Here is an 18130-nt window from a genome sequence, read left to right as displayed (position 1 = left end):
CATTATACAGTAACACCAGGGGATGTGTCTGGGTGATGACTGGAGAGGTGACTGCTGGGAATGGGACATTATACAGTAACACCAGGGGATGTGTCTGGGTGATGACTGGAGAGGTGACTGCTGGGAATGGGACATTATACAGTAACACCGGGGGATGTGTCTGGGTGATGACTGGAGAGGTGACTGCTGGGAATGGGACATGATACAGTAACACCAGGGGATGTGTCTGGGTGATGACTGGACAGGTGATTGCTGGGAATGGGACATTATACAGTAACACCAGGGGATGTGTCTGGGTGATGACTGGAGAGGTGACTGCTGGAAATGGGACATTATACAGTAACACCAGGGGATGTGTCTGGGTGGTGACTTCTGGGAATGGGACATTATACAGTAACACCAGGGGATGTGTCTGGGTGATGACTGGAGAGGTGACTTCTGGGAATGGGACATTATACAGTAACACTAGGGGATGTGTCTGGGTGGTGACTTCTGGGAATGGGACATTATACAGTAACACCGGGGGATGTGTCTGGGTGATGACTGAAAAGGTGACTGCTGGGAATGGGACATTATACAGTAACACCAGGGGATGTGTCTGGGTGATGACTGGAGAGGTGACTGCTGGGAATGGGACATTATACAGTAACACCAGGGGATGTATCTGGGTGATGACTGTATCATTGTGTGTGTCAGGTTCCTATAAGGTGTCAGGATGTCACTGTCTATGTCTCCATGCAGGAGGGGGAGTATATAGAGGAACACAGGGGTCTGTACAAGGACGGGATGATGGAGAATCACCGGCCCCTCACATCACTGGGTAAGAGGAGACTGTCATTTATTGTACAGAGGAGAGGTATTGGGGCCCTCTATATACACACATCACCTGATAATCACATATATAGCCATGGCCAAAAGTTTTGAGAATGACACAAGTATTGGTTATTACAACGTCTGCTGTTTCAGTTTTTATGATGCCAATTTACATATACTACAGAATGTCCTGAACAGTGATCAGATGAATTGCAAAGTCCCTCTTTGCCAGGACAATGAACTTAGGACCTGATTCAGACCCGCTCGCTGTGAGCAATTTTCGCCCAGCTGCGCATTCGTATAATTCGCAGTGCGCGTGCGCAAACCATTCGTTGCGATCTGATTTTGGTAGCTCGTAAGCCACTATCAGGTCGCTGCTTTGAGTGACAGATTGTGCCGTCTGTGGGTGGTAACGGGAAGGTGCATGTGAACGTGGGTGTTGCCAACGCAGACGTGTCTGCCCGCCAAAACGCAGTTTAAAGGGCGCGCATAATTAGCAAAGTAGTGTCATTGTACAAGTCACCTGCATGTATTTCAGCCCGCACTGATCGCAGTGCTTGCGGCGGGGAAAGGCAACCCCAAGAGCTGCGAGCAGCTCCGATGGCTCATGATGTCCCGATTAATCATACATTTCCCGGAGATGACGTTTGTTGCAAGGGGCCGTCTTCAGACACTTGCGAGCGCACTTTGCCGTAGCTCGCTAACACACAGTGGGCTTCTTTACGCGACGCAGTGCGAGCGCTTAATTTACATAACCGGCCCCTTTTTGCCAGCGAGTGATCGCATCTTGCGAGCGGGTTTGAATCCGGTCCTTAATCCCCAAAACAACATTTCCACTGCATTTCAGCCCTGACACAAAAGGACCAGTTGACATCATGTCAGCGATTATCACGTTAAGGTGTGAGTGTTGACGAGGACAAGGCTGGAGATCACTCTGTCATGCTGATTGAGTTAGAATAGCACTGGAAGCTTTAAAAAAGGGTGATGCTTGAAATCATTGTTCTTCCTCTGTTAACCATCAAGGAAACATCATTGCTTTGCACAAAAAGGGCTTCATAGGCAAGGATAGAGCTGCTAGTAATATTGCACCTAAATAAACCATTTACCGGATCATCAAGTACTTAAAGGAGAGAGGTTCAATAGTTGTGAAGAAGGCTTTAGGGCGCCCAAGAATGTCCAGCAAGCGCCAGGGCCATCTCCTAAAGTTGATTCAGCTGCGGGATCGGGGCACCACCAGTGCAGAGCTTGCTGAGGAATGGCAGCAGGCAGGTGTGAGTGCATCTTCACGCACAGTGAGGCAAAGACTTTTAGAGGATGGCGTGGTGTCAAGAAGGACAGCAAAGAAGCCACTTCTCTCCAGGAAAAACATCAGGGACAGACTGATATTCTGCAAAAGGTACAGGGATTGGACTGCTGAGGACTGGGGTAAGGTTAATTTCTCTGATGAATCCCCTTTCAGATTGTTTGGGGCATCTGGAAAAAGGCTTGTCCGGAGAAGGAAAGGTGAGCGCTACCATCAGTCCTGTGTCATGCCAACAGTAAAGCATCCTGAGACCATTCATGTGTGGGGTTGCTTCTCAGCCAAGGGAGTGGGATCACTCACAATTTTGCCTAAGAACACAGCCATGAATAAAGGATGGTACCAAAACATCCTCCAAGAGCAACTTCTCACAACCATCCAAGAACAGTTTGGTGATGAATAATGGCTTTTCCAGCATGATGGAGCACCTTGCCGTAAGGTAAAAGTGATAACTAAGTGGATCGGGGAACAAAACATTGAAATTTTGCATCCATAGTAAGGAAACTCCCCAGACCTTAATCCCATTGAGAACTTGTGGTCAATCCTCAAGAGGCGGGTGGACAAACAAAAACCCACAAATTCTGACAAACTCCAAGCGTTGATTAGGCAAGAATGGGCGGCCATCAGTCAGTATGTGGCCCAGAAGCTGTTGACAGCATGCCAGGGCGAATTGCAGAGGTCTTGAAAAAGAGGGGCAACACTGCAAATGTTGACTCTTTGCATAAACTTAATGTAATTGTCAATAAAAGCCTTTGACACTTATGAAATGCTTGTAATGTTACTTCAGTATACCATAGTAACATCTGACAGTATACCATAGTAACATCTGACAAAAAGGTCTAAAAACACTGAAGCAGCAAACTTTGTGAAAACCAATACTTGTGTCATTCTCAAAACTTGTGGCCATGGCTGTATATGTGACTGTATACAATGTACGCAGTCATTGTGTGTCTCCTACAGATAGAACCAGTAACAGAAATACCCCAGAGAGATGTCCCCATCCTCTTTATTCAAAGGACTGTACAGAGGAGAATCACAGGACCCCACAGGAGCATCAGGTAGATGGGATTTAGGGTCTCTCCAATATACTAGAGTGACTGTCACTATATGATCTGTACAGCAGCTGTCTTATATCTAATCTAAATCTAATTTGTTTAGTCTCAAGTAATGACATCAGACATTATTAAATAGTTATTTTATTATGCTGTGGGTTATTTAGGGTGATCAACTGACTGATAATGAATCAACAAATACAGAGAAGGAAGAAGAGACGTATGTGACTGATATAAAGGCAAAAGATATAGAGGAAGAAGAGACATATGTGACTGATATGAAGGCAGAAGATATAGAGGAAGAAGAGACGTATGTGACCGATATAAAAGCAAAAGATATAGAGGCAGAAGAAGAGACGTATGTGACTGACATGATGGCAGAAGATATAGAGTTAAAAGAAGAGACGTATGTGAGAGATGATCAGCAGTGTAAAGTGGAAGAAATCCCTACAGATATCAGCACAGGTGAGTAATAAACACATTACAGAACAGTCAAATATTCTCCTTGCCCAGTCACTACAGCAATCTCTTATCATACACTCTCCTCTGTCACTACAGACTAATGAGGGAAATGTATCTGCCCAGTGGGGCAGTCTGGATCCATCAGCCCCTATTATACTCCTGCTCTCCCCCCTCACATCATGTCACTGTGTGTTACCAGCCCAGATATCTGACCAGTCTCCTCCCCACACTCTCTGGTGTATCTCATACATCAGTAGCCATCAGCCCCTATTATACTCCTGCTCTCCCCCTCACATCATGTCACTGTTTGTTACCAGCCCAGAGATCTGACCAGTCTCCTCCCCACACTCTCTGGTGTATCTCATACATCAGGAGCCATCAGCCCCTATTATACTCCTGCTCTCCCCCCTCACATCATGTCACTGTGTGTTACCAGCCCAGATATCTGACCAGTCTCCTCCTCACACTCTCTGGTGTATCTCATACATCAGGAGCCATCAGCCCCTATTATACTCCTGCTCTCCCCCTCACATCATGTCACTGTGTGTTACCAGTCCAGAGATCTGACCAGTCTTCTCCTCACACTCTCTGGTGTATCTCATACATCAGGAGCCATCAGCCCCTATTATACTCCTGCTCTCCTCCTCACATCATGTCACTGTGTGTTACCAGCCCAGAGATCTGACCAGTCTCCTCCCCACACTCTCTGGTGTATCTCAAACATCACTATTAGGGACATTCCCCTTATACTGATGTATGAGATAATCAATGGTGTGAGTCCATGTGACATTACATCTAAGATCTAAGAGTCTCAATATATTTAACTAACACTGCAATACCAAAGCAAAGTAGCAGATAGTTCCTCTCTCTGTAAGCTCTATACCGAAGTTTCAACCTGTATGAGTAGCTGGATCCAAGGAGTTTTGACCAGATGGACATATTGTACTCACCACCTCAATTAAGAAAAAAAGAAAAGTGTCTTCTTCAGGCTTTTTAGGGGATCCACAGTGATACCATGGGATATGTGTGGTTGGAGAGGTCCGAGCACCAAACAGTTAAGCTTTAGCTCCCAGGATGCATCGGTGCCCCTCCACATATACCCCGCCCCCAGCCACAGGCAGACTGTTTTTTGTTTGGTGCACCAGGATACGGTTGCACCTTTTTAACGGGGGGGCTGCTTCAGTAGTCCCAAGCTTTTATTTTTATGAGCCATTTCGTTTTTCTTCTCCAGGGTCCATAGGAGATCCATAGGAATTCCATGGGGTGTGTGGTCGGAGAGGTCCGATCACCAAACAGTTAAGCTTTGGCTCCCAGGTTGCTTCGGTCCTCTGCCGTACATGGGTTGGGTATGAAATCCCAGCTGTCGGGATGCCGCTGGTCAGAATACTGACAGCGGCATACCGACAGCCAGGATCCCGACACTCATAGGATACACAGGTCAGTGCTTTCCTAACCCCTACCCTAACCCTTCCTTCCCGTTGCCTAAACCTAACCCCCCCTCCCCAGTGCCTAAGCCTAATCTCCCCCTTTCCGCTCCCAAAACCTAACATGCCCTCCCTGGTGACTAAACTTAACCTCCCCCCTAATGCCTAAACCTATCCTCCAACTCCCCGCACCCTTAACCTTCCCTCCCTGGTGCCTAACATTAACCCCTCTACCTAACCCTAACCTCCCCCTAACACCTACATACATTCAGGATGTTGGCGATCGGGATGCTGGTGCCAGGATCCCAACCTGCCGGGATTTCTGCGCTGGTATTCAGACCGTCGGCATCCCGCACGCTGAGATGCCGATACATCCTCCACATATACCCCATCGCCAGCCACTGGCAGACAGTTTTTTTTTCGTTTGGTGCGGAAGGATACGGTTGCACTTTTTAACGAGGACTGCTTTAGCAGTCCCTAGCTTTTATTTTTATGAGTTTATTTTATTTTACTTCTGAGCAAGCAGCGCTAGGCGTCCTAATGGACGCCTGTGCTGCTGCTCTGTCTACCTCCGCCGGCTCCGCAACACTGGTAACTGGTCTAGTGATTTTGGTTGGCACCAGTGGGGCTTAGCTAGCAGCACGACTGGGGACCCAGGACTGCAGCCGGGCAGCAGAGATGCGGGTAAGTGGCAGTCCTTACCGCCTGCGGTGGTGGTTATGTGCCGGAGGGTGCTGCAGTGGGGCGACTGGTTCGTCCGCTCTCCCACTAGACAACCTGGTCAAGTTAGTCTGGCGCCGGGGACTGTGGCATCGGCCATGTTTCATGAGGCCAGCGCACCCGGGGGTTAATGCAGCACAAGGCAGGTAGGCCCTCCCCCGGCAGCCCCTCCCCAAACCCAGACAGTGATCCCTCACTAATAGCTTTTCCGCTTCTGTGCTGCTCCTCCACCTACCCTCCTCCCTATTTGAGACGCTCAGTAACCATTATTCGGTGCTCTACTGAAGGTGCTGGTCTCATGAGTTTTGGGTCCAGTCTCCCAGGGGCCAGGTTATACAGCACTTAAATGCTTCCAACCTAGGTGTTTGTGTAGTTGATTTAGAGCCCATTGTATTTATATGCATCATATGTGACTTGTGCTAGCTCGGCTGTGGTGATACACTTTAACTTTCTGACTGTCCGTTATTCCTATCACTGTTATTTCTCCTTGACCCTCAACCACCAGGTGTGTAGGGGTTCTCTATTACTTCACATTTACTTGTACTTGTGAAGGCTGTCGCATTGCATTGTTAGCTTACACTTATTGTGTGCTATTTACTGCCTATGTCTTCTACAGATATGCTGATGCCCCTGTGCGGGTTACATGCAAATCCTGTCTTGTGGGCTTGTCCCTTCAGGATTCCATACATGATGATTTGTGTACTAATTGCTATAAAATTACACACCAGTCCACATTACCAGCATCTGTCCAGGAGCCACCTTGGGTGTCCTCCATATCCCAGGTTATGTCGCAGGTTGTGGATAATTTATCAATTCCCTTGCTGCCTTCCACTATGGGGTACCCACAGCTATTACAACCTACTATGTCTGTACCCCCTATGCATTCCCTTTGGATGGATGTTTATGCTCATCAGATTATGGCTCAAACATCTGCCTGATGGTTGAGGTACGCTACCGCAACTGAGGTAGCGTACCTCAACCATCAGGGACGCAAAGTCGGACAGCCATGTGAGAAGTGGCAAACCTCCAGGTCTGGGCCGAATGTCCTCTCCCAGCAATCTCTGCCGTGTTCATTCCAGAAGTCCTCAACTGGGAAGCGGACTTCCTAAGTCGACAGGACATACACGCCGTAGAGAGTGGACTCTCCACCGGGAAGTCCTTAAACTCCTGGTGGACAAATGGGGCCTGCCAGACGTAGACCTCATGGCCTCACATCACAACCACAAGGTCCCCAGGTATGGGTCCTGTACCAGAGACCCATCAGCCGCTTTTATGGACGCTCTGGCAGTGAGGTTGGACTTCAAACTTGCATACCTCTTTCCTCTGATCTCCCTCCTCCCGAGGGTAATACAAAAGTTCAAGCAAGAAGGCGGCACACTGATACTAATAACTCCACCCTGGCCCAGGCGTCATTAGTTCACCGACCTACGGAGTCTCTCCATAGACACTCTCTACCTACTTCCTTTACGGCAGGACCTGTTAATGCACCCGGACTTACTTCGGCTGTCTTTGACGGCATGACTCTTGAGTCTCCCTCTTAAAGGTTAAAGGTTTCTTTCGCTCTGTGGTCTAGATGATGCTCAGGGTGCATAAGTTTTCCTCCGTCCGCATCTATTACAGATTTTGGCACTCTTACTTTCAATGGTGCTCCCCGGAGGCTATGACCCTACAGTTTTTAAGGTCTCCCGGCTGCTTGGCTTTCTCCACGCTGGGTTAGACCTGGCCTTCCTTAGAGTTCAGGTTTCTGCTTTGTCAATCTGGTTCCAGTGAAGGATTGCTCCCCTGCCTGATGTCAGAATATTCTTTCAAGGTTTTCTCCGCATTCAACCTCCCTTTGCTCCGTGGGATTTGTCCTTGGTTCTCAGGGCCCTACAGGCTCCTCCATTTGAACCTCTGGAATCAATGGACCTTAAGTGGCTGACAGCAAAGACACTCTTTCTCATCGCTATCTCCTCTGCTCACAGGATATCTGATTTGGCAGTGCTCTCCTGTCACTCCCCATTTCTGTTTTTCATCTAGACAGACCTGTCCTCCGGACCAGGGCCAGGTACCTCCCTAAAGTGGTATCCTGATTCCATTTGCATGAGGAGATTGTGGTTTTGGCCTTTCAGTCCTTGGATCTTTCTGCAGGTGAAGCCTCCTTGGATGTGGTCCGTGCTCTGTGGATCTACATGGATCGTTCTAATTCCTTTAGGAAATCAGATTCTCTCTTTGTGTTGTACGGCTTTCACAAACGGGGCTGGCCAGCTAACAAACAGACTCTGGCTAGATGGCTCCGCATGACAATCTCTCAGGCCTTCTTGCCAGCTGATTTTCTTCCTGTTCCAAACAGGGTTACAGCACATTTTACTAGGTCTGTGGGACCCTCGTGGGCGGTTTGACGTGGCGCTTCTGCTGAACAATTGTGCAAAGCGGCTATGTGATCTTCCGTCCACACCTTTCTTAGGTTATATGGATTTGATACCTTTGCCTCTCATAATGCCTTCTTTGGGCATTTGGATTCTCTTTTCTGCTTAGGACTTTGCGTGCCTCCCTGATGATTGATATACGCTACCGCAGTTGCGTTGTTGGACTGGATCTATATCGGCCTGCCCCGAAGAAGGTCTTGCGCCTGAGTGAGTGCTCTGTACACTGCTCAAAGCTCCAGAATGTTTATGGGCATGTGACTTTCCTGGGTTGTCGACCGTCCCTAAAAGGTCTGATGACTGATTACCGCACCCCATCCTGGAAGGCTGGCATCTGGAAACCATGGACCCCTGGATCTGAATTGCTGAGTGATATCCTCCGATTGTGGAGTACTCTGTGCACATGCAAATGTAGTGTCAAAATCTTGTCTGCTGGCAGAAAGATCCTCTGTATTAGAGAATCCAGGAGTGCCCCCAGATGTACAGAGACAGGGAGGACTTTTTCCCAATTATTGATCCAGCCGTGTGTTTGCAGACAGTCCACAGTCAGCTGGAGATGGCGTTGTAACACAACCAGTGAGTGTGGCAGGATTCTGACTCCCTGGTGTCTGAGGTGTGCCGCCATCACTGCCATTATTTTGGTAAAGACCCAAGGGGCTGTTGATCGACCAAAGGGCAGTGCCTGAAACTGGTAATGTTGCTGTAGAACCTACAGCAGGACCTGTTAACGCAGGGCCCTTGCCTGCACCCAAATTTACTCTGGCTGTCTTTGATGGCATGGCTCTTGAGTCATCCCTCTTAAAGGCTAAAGGTTTCTCCTAGCTCTGTGGTCCAGACAATGCTCAGGGTGCGTAAGCTTGCCTCAGCACGCATCTATTATAGAGTTTGGCACTTTTACTTTCAATGGTGCTCCCCCAGAGGCTATGACCCTACAGTTTTTATGGTTTGGAAGCTGGACGTCAGCCGGATCAGGACTGCTTGGACCATGGCTTGGTGGTCTTGTGAGAACTAGACTGCCTGGGAAAGTACTGTCCTCTTGCCTTACCCTGGGGGTGAAAGGACCGAGAAGAGGACAGCCTAGGCTTAAAGGCAGCCGCTGATGGCGAAAAAGCAGATTTTGAAGCTGCCACAATCTTGTCCAACTCTGCTCGGAACAGTCTATCTCCAGAGAAGGGTAAGGATTTGAGTGCCCTCTTGGATCCCATGTCCGGACCGTAGCCAGAGTACCTGGCGGGCGACTACAGAATTCGCAGATGCCTTAGAGGTAAGGAGCCCAGTATCCAATGCAGCTTCTCCAAAATAAGAGGCCGCCTTCTGAATATAGGAGATGAATGCCAGTTGTTCCCTGGTAGTGTCTGATGGCAGGCTCTCTCCCAGTGCCTCTGCTCATCCTTCGATAGCCTTAGCCACCCAGGCTGTAGCCATACTCTGCCTAGTGATAGTGCCCGAAAGCGAGTAGACTAATTTTTCCAATTTTCTATCTGTGGCATCCTTAAGGGAGGATGTAGACGGTAAATGTAGCTTAGAGCTTCTGACTAAACATGCCACATGCGAATAAACCACTAGAGGGATTTCCCATTTAGTACATTCACCAGCATAGAAAGAGTAAAAAGACGCTAGTCTTTTTGGGACCTGGAACAGTTTGCCAGGAGTACCCCAAGCTTCTCCCATGAGCTCAGTGAACTGTTCTGATTGATGGAATTCAGCCTTAGTCACCCTCTGACGTTTAAACATCAGGGTTTTAGGTTTAGTGGCTGGTTCATCATCCTCTATATTCAGGACTGATTTACCCGCCCTCACTAAAGCAGGAACATCCACTGTTGATTGACGGTGCTCCTCACCCGAGTGCGACCTAGAGAGAGAACCTTGTGCATCATCTGCCTTCTCAGATGATACATCAGAATTTTAAAGCTGGGTAGACTGAGAGGACGATACAGTTCACCTATGTGCTTTGGTGACTACTGGTCTGTCCGTCTGTAATCTTGGCTGATAGGCGGCAGATGTTTGAGCCATTTTCTAAGCTGAGTGGGCATAAACATCTTTGCAATGAGGATTCATACGGGGTACCAACATAGTAGGCTGTAATAGCTGAGGGTACCCCATGGTAGGCAGCAGGAAGGGGGTAGTGTTCACTCTAGCTCCGGCATGAGGCAGGGCGCCGGAGCTAGAGAGGGCACGTTCGTGCGCGCGCCCAAGATGGGGGCGTGGTCATCGAAAAGGGGGCGTGTCTATAAGACGCGTCCCCTTTTCGCCACTCTTGGGGGCATGCCCGGCACTTACAGACACGCCGGGAAGCCCCCAAGCCCTGCAGACAGGGAGAATAGATGCCGGGCGCATGCGTCCGGTGTCTATTCTCCGGCGGTGACCGGGTCACCGCACATTTCTTCACCCGCGGGACACTGCGACCCGTGGGTGAAGACGGCTCCCGCAGTCTGTTAGGGCAGGGCGCTTTTTTCCCTCCTTCTGGAGGGCAGGGCGCTTTTTGCCTTCCAGAAAGAGGGCAGGGCGCCGCGCCCCGCTAAAACAGCCTAGCGGGAACGCTAATGGGAGTTGATAAAGATCCACTAGCTGCGTCATAAGCTGGGATAAGGAGGACACCCAAGGTGTCTCCTGGACAGAAGCTGGTAATGTGGACTGGTGAGTACAATTGGCACACAAACCATCCTGTATAGAATCCTGAAGAGACAAGCCCACAAGACAGGATTTGCATATAACCAGCTGATGTCTTTCAACTCCTGGTGGACAAATTGGGCCTACCAGACATTGACTTCATGGCCTCACGTCACAATCACCCAGGTATGGGTCAAGGGCCAGAGGCCCCCTCAGCCGCATTTGTGGTCGCTCTGGCAGTAAGGTGGGACTTCAGTCTCGCATACCTCTATCCTCCGATCTCCCTACTCCCGAGGGTACTTAGAAAGTTCAAGCAAGAAGGCGGCACAGTGATACTAATAGCCCCAGCCTGGCCCAGGCGGCATTGGTTCACCAACCTACGGAGTCTCTCCATAGACGCTACTTTTCCATTTCCTCCCTCTGGCAGGACCTGTTAATGCAGGGCCCTTGCCTGCACCTGGACCTACTTCGGTTGCTCAGGGCACGTAAACCTGCCTCAGCTCACATCTATTACAGAGTTTGGCACTCTTTCTTTCAATGTTGCTCCCCCAGAGGCTATGACCCTACATAGGGTCTCCCAATGCTTGCCTTTTTCCAGGCTGGGGTAGACCTTGGTCTATGGCTGACCTCCCTTAGAGTTCAAGTTTCTGCTCTGTCAGTCTGGTTCCAGCGAAGGATTGCTCCCCTACCTGATGTCAGAACATTCTTTTAGGGTGTCCTCCGCATTCAACCTCCTTTGTCTCTCCGGAGGCTCCGTGGGATTTGTCCTTGGTTCTCTGGGCACTACAGGGTCCTGTTTGAACCTTTAGACTCGGTAGACCTCAAGTGGCTGACAACGAAGATGCTCTTGTTCCTTGCTATCTCCTATGCTTGCAGGGTATCTGATTTGGCAGCGCTCTCCTGTCGCTCCCCATTTTTGATTTTTCATCCAGATAGAACTGCTCCGTACCAGGGCCGGGTACCTCCGTAAAGGGTATCCCGTTCCCATTTGAATTAAAAGATTGTGGTTCTGGCCTTCCGTTCCTCGGATATTTCTGCAAGTGAAGCCTCCAAGGATGTGGTCAGTGCTCTTCAGATCTACGTGGATCGTTCTAATTCCTTAAGGAAATCAGATTCTCTCTTTGTGTTGTGCGGCTTTCACAAACGGGGCTGGCCAGCTAACAAATAGACTCTGGCTCAATGGCTCCGCATAACAATCTCTCAGGCCTACATGCAAGCTGATCTTCCTGTTCCAAACAGGGTTACAGCACATTCTACTCGTGGGCAGTTCGACGTGGCGCTTCTGCTGAACAATTGTGCAAGGCGGCCATGTGGTCTTCTGTCACCTTTCTTAGGTTGTATGCCTTTGATACCTTTGCCTCTCAGGATGGTTCCTTTGGGTCGTCAGATTCTCCTTTCTGCTCAGGAGCGTCCCCACCCTTAGGGAACCTGCTATGGGACATCCCCTATGGATCCTGAAGAAGAAATTAAGAGTTATGGTAGACTTACCTTTTGTTAACTGTATTTCTTCGAAGTCCATAGGATCCACAGGGCACCCACTATGACGCACCTGGCCTCAATGAGTTTTTTTCTTTCTTGATCCCTGATTCCTTCATCTTCTGGGAGAGTTTCTTGAGTGTAATGTTCTTCCTTCTTTTCTTTCCTGCCCCTACATTGGGCTTGTTTACAAATCTGTATGGCTGGGGCCGGGGTATATGTGGAGGGGGACCAATGCATCCTGGCAGCTAAAGCTTAACTGTTTGGTGCCCGGACCTCTCCAACCACATACACCCCATGGTATCCCTGTGGACTTCAAAGAAATAGTTAACAAAGGTAAGTCTGCCATAACTCTTAACTTATTCCCATATATTTGTGTTCCTTCCAGCAGATGAACATAAAGGCAGGAATACCTTGGAGGGATGTCTATCTTTGCTTCCAGATGTTACATTAGAAGAGAAGAACATCACTCGAGATTCTGCAGGAGTAATCCCCAGTACCCCAATTATACACCCAGCACATCACAGTGCAGATATATCATCTGATCCCTCTAACCATGAGGAGTGTCCCATTAATTCAGATGTTGGTGCACATAGTACAGCTCATGCAGATGCTGCAGTCTTTTCCTGTTCTAAAATTGATAAATGCCTTAATAATCAGTCAGTCTTTATTAGACAGAAGAAGCGCACACGTAAGAAACAATATCCATGCTCTGAGTGTGGGAAATGTTTTAGATGGAAATCACTTCTTGTTACACATCAGATATGTCACACAGGTGAGAAACCATTTACTTGCTCTGAGTGTGGGAAATGTTTTACACAGAAAGTACATCTTGTTATACATCAGAGAAGTCACACAGGTGAGAGGCCATTTCCATGCTCTGAGTGTGAGAAATGTTATACACAGAAAGCACATCTTGTTTCACATCAGAGAAGTCACACAGGTGAGAAGCCGTTTACATGCTCTGAGTGTGGGAAATGTTATACACAGAAATCACATCTTGTTTCACATCAGAGAAGTCACACAGGGGAGAAGCCATTTTCATGTTCTGAGTGCGGGAAATGTTTTGCATCTAAACGATCCCTTGTTATACATCAGAGAAGTCACACAGGGGAGAAGCCATTTCCATGCTCTGAGTGTGGGAAATGTTTTATAGATAAATCGACTCTTGTTACACATCAGAGAAGTCACACAGGTAATAAGCCATTTCCATGTTTTGAGTGTGGGAAATGTTTTACACATAAGTCACAGCTGGTTACACATCAGATAAGACATCACACAGGGTAGAAACCATTTCCATGCTCCGAGTTTAGGAAATGTTTTATAGATAAATCAGCTCTTGTTAAACATCAAAAAATTCACATAAGATGAACCCAATATTAATGAGCTGACAGAAATGAAACAGGTTTGCTGCAATCTACATATTGTAAAAGTCGTTGATATTAATGATTACATTTTAGTTACAGAGTGTATACTCTAAGGTATATTAACATCACCTATCAGTTATGGAGGACAATTCAAAACTCGAAATTCGCAATGATTATGAAGGCTCTCCACTGGGGGATGTGAAAAGCTGCTCCCAATCAATATAAAGCATTGATGCATAGAATAAACAGTAAATGAGAGCGCTATTGCCTCTGATGTGAGTAAATGTATAATGTATGGCAAGGGTGGGCAATAAGCGGCCCTCCAGCTGCTGTTGAACTACAAATCCCAGCATGCCTTGTAACGGAAAAAAAGATGTGAGCACTAATTCAAAAACAGTAGATGAGCAAAATGTTGTTTATTAGCAATAAAATGTATATTTCATATACAACAACACTTTAAAAGAAAATGTATGAAGACAGACAGGCATAATACAGCAATCAGTATTTCCTAAAGCCAAGCAAACACTATCAATAAAGTATCACCGTTGTAACATCTATGAACTGACACACTATACTTCTTGATTAATAAGTAGAGTAACTCTGCGTACAAATTGGTAGAATAATGGTAGCAAATGAGTTACCACTTAGATACTACACTGAGTTGTATATATCCCGTTTATATTGCAGAACAATACGGGTGTAGAAATGAAAGTTCGTTGTTTTTAAATATTGCTTTAGGTTGCAGTAAAGGGTCCCGTTTAATCTTTAACCAGAAGTGGTACTCACAGGCAAAGTACTGGAGACCTATACAAATCCTCCTATGTTCCTGGGCCACGGGTCTTTTACGGTATATTTGGTTTGCCCCAAATGAGACCTGTTTGTATGGTCTCTGAGCCGGCCACAGGAATCACAGTCCAAACCTGTACAAGACAGTAGGCAGTGGCCACGCAGCTCAGTGGTAACATCGCCGGATAGGTTACTTGTTAGCCTGCACAAAGGCAGTGTGTAATAGCTGTGCAGCCCAGTGGTAACCGCGCCGGTGGACTTGCGGTAAGGTGCAGTAGTCCTGTTCAAACGGGGATATATACACAGTGCAAAAGGCTAGAAAGCTTGGAGAAAATGCCTATGTCAGCAGTATCAGCAAAGCCTTGACGCATTTCTCCAAATAGCTCCTGGTTTCCTCAGAAGGCAAAGTCTTCAGAGGAAACCAGAAGCTTTTTGACCTGGAGAAACGCGTCAAGGCTTTGCGGAGAAAGTGTCTCATGCCCAACATAGAAATGTATTAAGCACATGCTCAATACAGGTAAATGTCCAATTGCCCCGCACTGGAAATTGTCCTCTCCTATGTCAGCCGCTATAAATGCCATGTGGTCCACATAACGAATGGAGCACCTGTCCGGCACGACACCCCAGGGCACTTTGTGTAGGTTTGGGCTCCCTGGACCACCTATTTTGAGGCGGAATCTCCCTTAGCTGCTATAGTTTTCCTTCCTACTACCTCACCTTTTTATTGCTCACAGCCTACACCGACTGACCCCTTTACCCACCTCCCCGTCCTCTATTATTTTTCTATTATATTAGCGATCTACGATATTATAATATGGCGGCCTCGACATGTTTGTAATTTCCTGCTCAATTCTTTATTTCTGTATATGTTTACTTCTTGTGTATATTTCCTATGTTAATACCATAAAATCTTCACTAAAGAGAATCTACAATAAAATAGAATGGAGTTTATTACTAACGTTCAGCACAACACAGCCGATAAGATCCATGCTGTTTGGGAACCTGGGTACGCTCACTGTAATACCACCTTCCTGGTTCAGGCTACTGCCCAGATAATACAATTACACAATATGTCAGTTTTTTTTCTCCCTTTGTTTTACCTCAACCTATTACCTCCCTCTCTTCTACCTCCCTACCCTGCTTTTACTCCCTTGTTACCCGCCACTGAACTCCTTACTCCCTACCACATGTCTCCTTAACACTTGTTATCCCACTGGCCACAACCTTCCCATTCCCAGATCCCTGTAGATCTAACTCTCCTCCTGGTTCTCACTCTCTAACAGTTACTATCCCAGGCTGTTTCTATTCACCAATTGTTGCCTACTCTGCCTAATATCTAACTGTTTACCGATGCTTTTACTGTGCATGATCCAATCGTACTTGTTTCATCTTTGTTATATCCTACACAACTGAAAAAAAAAACATTTACAATTAACAGACCTGTGAACAGCCACAAGGCAGCAATTACTGCTTATTCTGCTCACACCCTCATGAATGAGCGAGCAGATATAAGTGTCACCTGCTGCCTTGGGGCTGCTCGTGGGTCTGTAACTGAATAGCTCCTTGTACTTTACCTGGGAGATCAGATCGTGCAACTCAACCAACGGCTAATTGTATCTGCACAAAATACAATTGAGTCTATTTTTGAAGGATTCTAGAGTGGAGGCATTTTGAACTGTGCGGGGAGGCAAGTTCCATAGAGTCAGAGACACAAAGCTGAAAGCTCAACCCCCAAATGAATTCCGAGAGATTCTAGGTACTGTTAATAGTCCTTCAACAAAGGATCGCAGTAATCGAGTGGGAGAGTAAGGGATCAGAAACTGCTTCAAGTACATCGGGCCCTGGTTATGTAGGGCCAGTGAAGGGGGTAGAGAATGGCTGTTAGGTGGCTGGAACGAGGCTGGTTGGTTAATAGCCTGGCAGCTGAATTTTGTACCATCTGTAGACTGCAATTCTTTTGCTGGGAGACCAAGGTAGAGGAGGTGGCAGTAGTCTAGGCGTGTTGATATTGACTTTAGGCAGATCTTCCAAGGAAATTAAGTGCTTGATTCTAGCTGTGTTCCTCAGATGTAAGAAAGATTTGATTGTGCCTGACACCTGCTGTTTAAGTGTCACAAGCCATTATCCAGGACAACACCAAGATTTGGCACAAGTCCAGTGTTTTGTAGTTTTAAGCCACCAAGCGTAAGTCCTGTTGGTTGGCTATACTGCAGCCTTGACCTGTGACCTATCATCAGGACCTCAGGGTTCAGTTGCAGCCAACTCCCGCTCATTCAATCCTGGAGCTCGCCCATTTAGGGTTGTTATTGAGTTCTCAGTACCTGGAGCAAAGGACAGGTACAGTTGTGTATCAGCTGCATAGCAGTGGTAGAACAGGCCATGATGTCTGATTATTTCACCTAGTGGTAGCATGTATACTGCAAAAAGCATGGGAGATAGTATAGAACCCTGTGGGTTACCACATGGAAGTGGCACTGGTGACAGAGAGTTTGAGTATTTAATTCTCTAGTGTGGACTAATTCGCTATCACTCCTGTGTCCAGTGACTTTTCCTGTGTCTCTAATTACTGTGTAGAATTGTGGTGGAATTTTATAATCTACAGGGATTGGCCATATCTGAACTATAAGGCCAGTCCCTTCCTGCCTATTGTTTCTTTGCAACACTTACATCCTGTTCCTGGGTGTTACTGATTTCTGTGCGCGGTAAAAAAAATAAATCATTACTTTGGTGTCATCTGTTCGGTGTCTTGGTGATTGAAGAACCCTGTATCCTCACAATGCTCATAAACCGTTGCAATGATCGGTGTGGTCATTCCAGGCCACTTGTGAAGAATTTCTCCCTGGCTGGGCTCCCTCCATAGGAAATACATCAGAGAATTGTTTTAGCCACAGCAGGCAAGTTCCAAAAAGTTTAAGTTTTTTTTTGTATCTGATTCATGAAAGTCGGTACCTTGTCTGTACAAGTCTGTCTGCATCTATCCAGGTTCCTCTGTCCCTTTTGGTGGTGGTGCCCCAAAATAGTTTCTCTTTGAGCAGAAGTTCAGCACCTAATGGAGACTGTAACCTGAGACATGAGTTCAGTACAACCTCTCCTATTCCCTATTAATGCCTGACACCGCGTATATTCTTAAGCATATCCTAGAACATGTCACACACACATTAAGTGCCCCCTAATATGCCAGAGCTGCTCATGCCCTTATATGCTGCCAGCCCAGTCTCAAGCTTACCTTCAGCTGTCTGAGGGGAAACTAGGCTCAACAACACTTGTCTCCAGTGCCTGCACCCGTGGCTGCAGAGCGGGCCCGGGCCAGCAGGTGCCGCATTGGCAGGGACATCACCTGCATCGTTTCTTAGGATTTCCCGGTAACTGCCTGGGATTGGCAAGCTTAGGAATCCTGGACTGGTGGCCTGGCCGCACTACAGGACACACCGCGGTCTGAGAGTTTCTCATGCCCGCTGTAGGCAGATACTAATCAGCCCACAGACCTCTTAGGGATCTCGTCCATAGTGGCATATTCAATTAGCCATGGGAGTTCACCCCGCGGCTAATTGTGGTGCTGATCCAATTCAATTAGGGGGGATTCCTCACACGGGAGTCCCCGCAGTCTAACTTTACCTTGCACCTCACGGAGGTGTGAGGTAAAATCCGCGTAAAAATGGCCTATTCGGCCTCGTGCTCGAGGGAAAACACTGATTCCGCAGTTTTCGAGGAATCT

At 47.4% G+C, this 18130-nt stretch overlaps 1 pseudogene across 1 annotated transcript in view; it reads left to right on the top strand.

Moving 5' to 3' along the window:
- The window catches only part of LOC148474924 (uncharacterized), a 65021-nt pseudogene extending 47909 nt beyond the window's left edge, over positions 1 to 17112 (top strand). Inside the window, exon 5 of the transcript XR_015872814.1 lies at positions 12954 to 17112. The product of XR_015872814.1 is annotated as an uncharacterized LOC148474924 (transcript). The remainder of the gene's footprint in view (positions 1 to 12953) is intronic.
- Positions 17113 to 18130: the final 1018 nt, after the last annotated feature.

The sequence above is a fragment of the Taudactylus pleione genome, unplaced genomic scaffold (assembly GCF_031769625.1).
Source record: "Taudactylus pleione unplaced genomic scaffold, aTauple2 ptg000800l, whole genome shotgun sequence".
Classification (NCBI taxonomy): Eukaryota; Metazoa; Chordata; class Amphibia; order Anura; family Myobatrachidae; genus Taudactylus; species Taudactylus pleione.
Note: the sequence above shows the minus strand (reverse complement) of the source record. Positions and strands in the feature narration are given on the sequence as shown.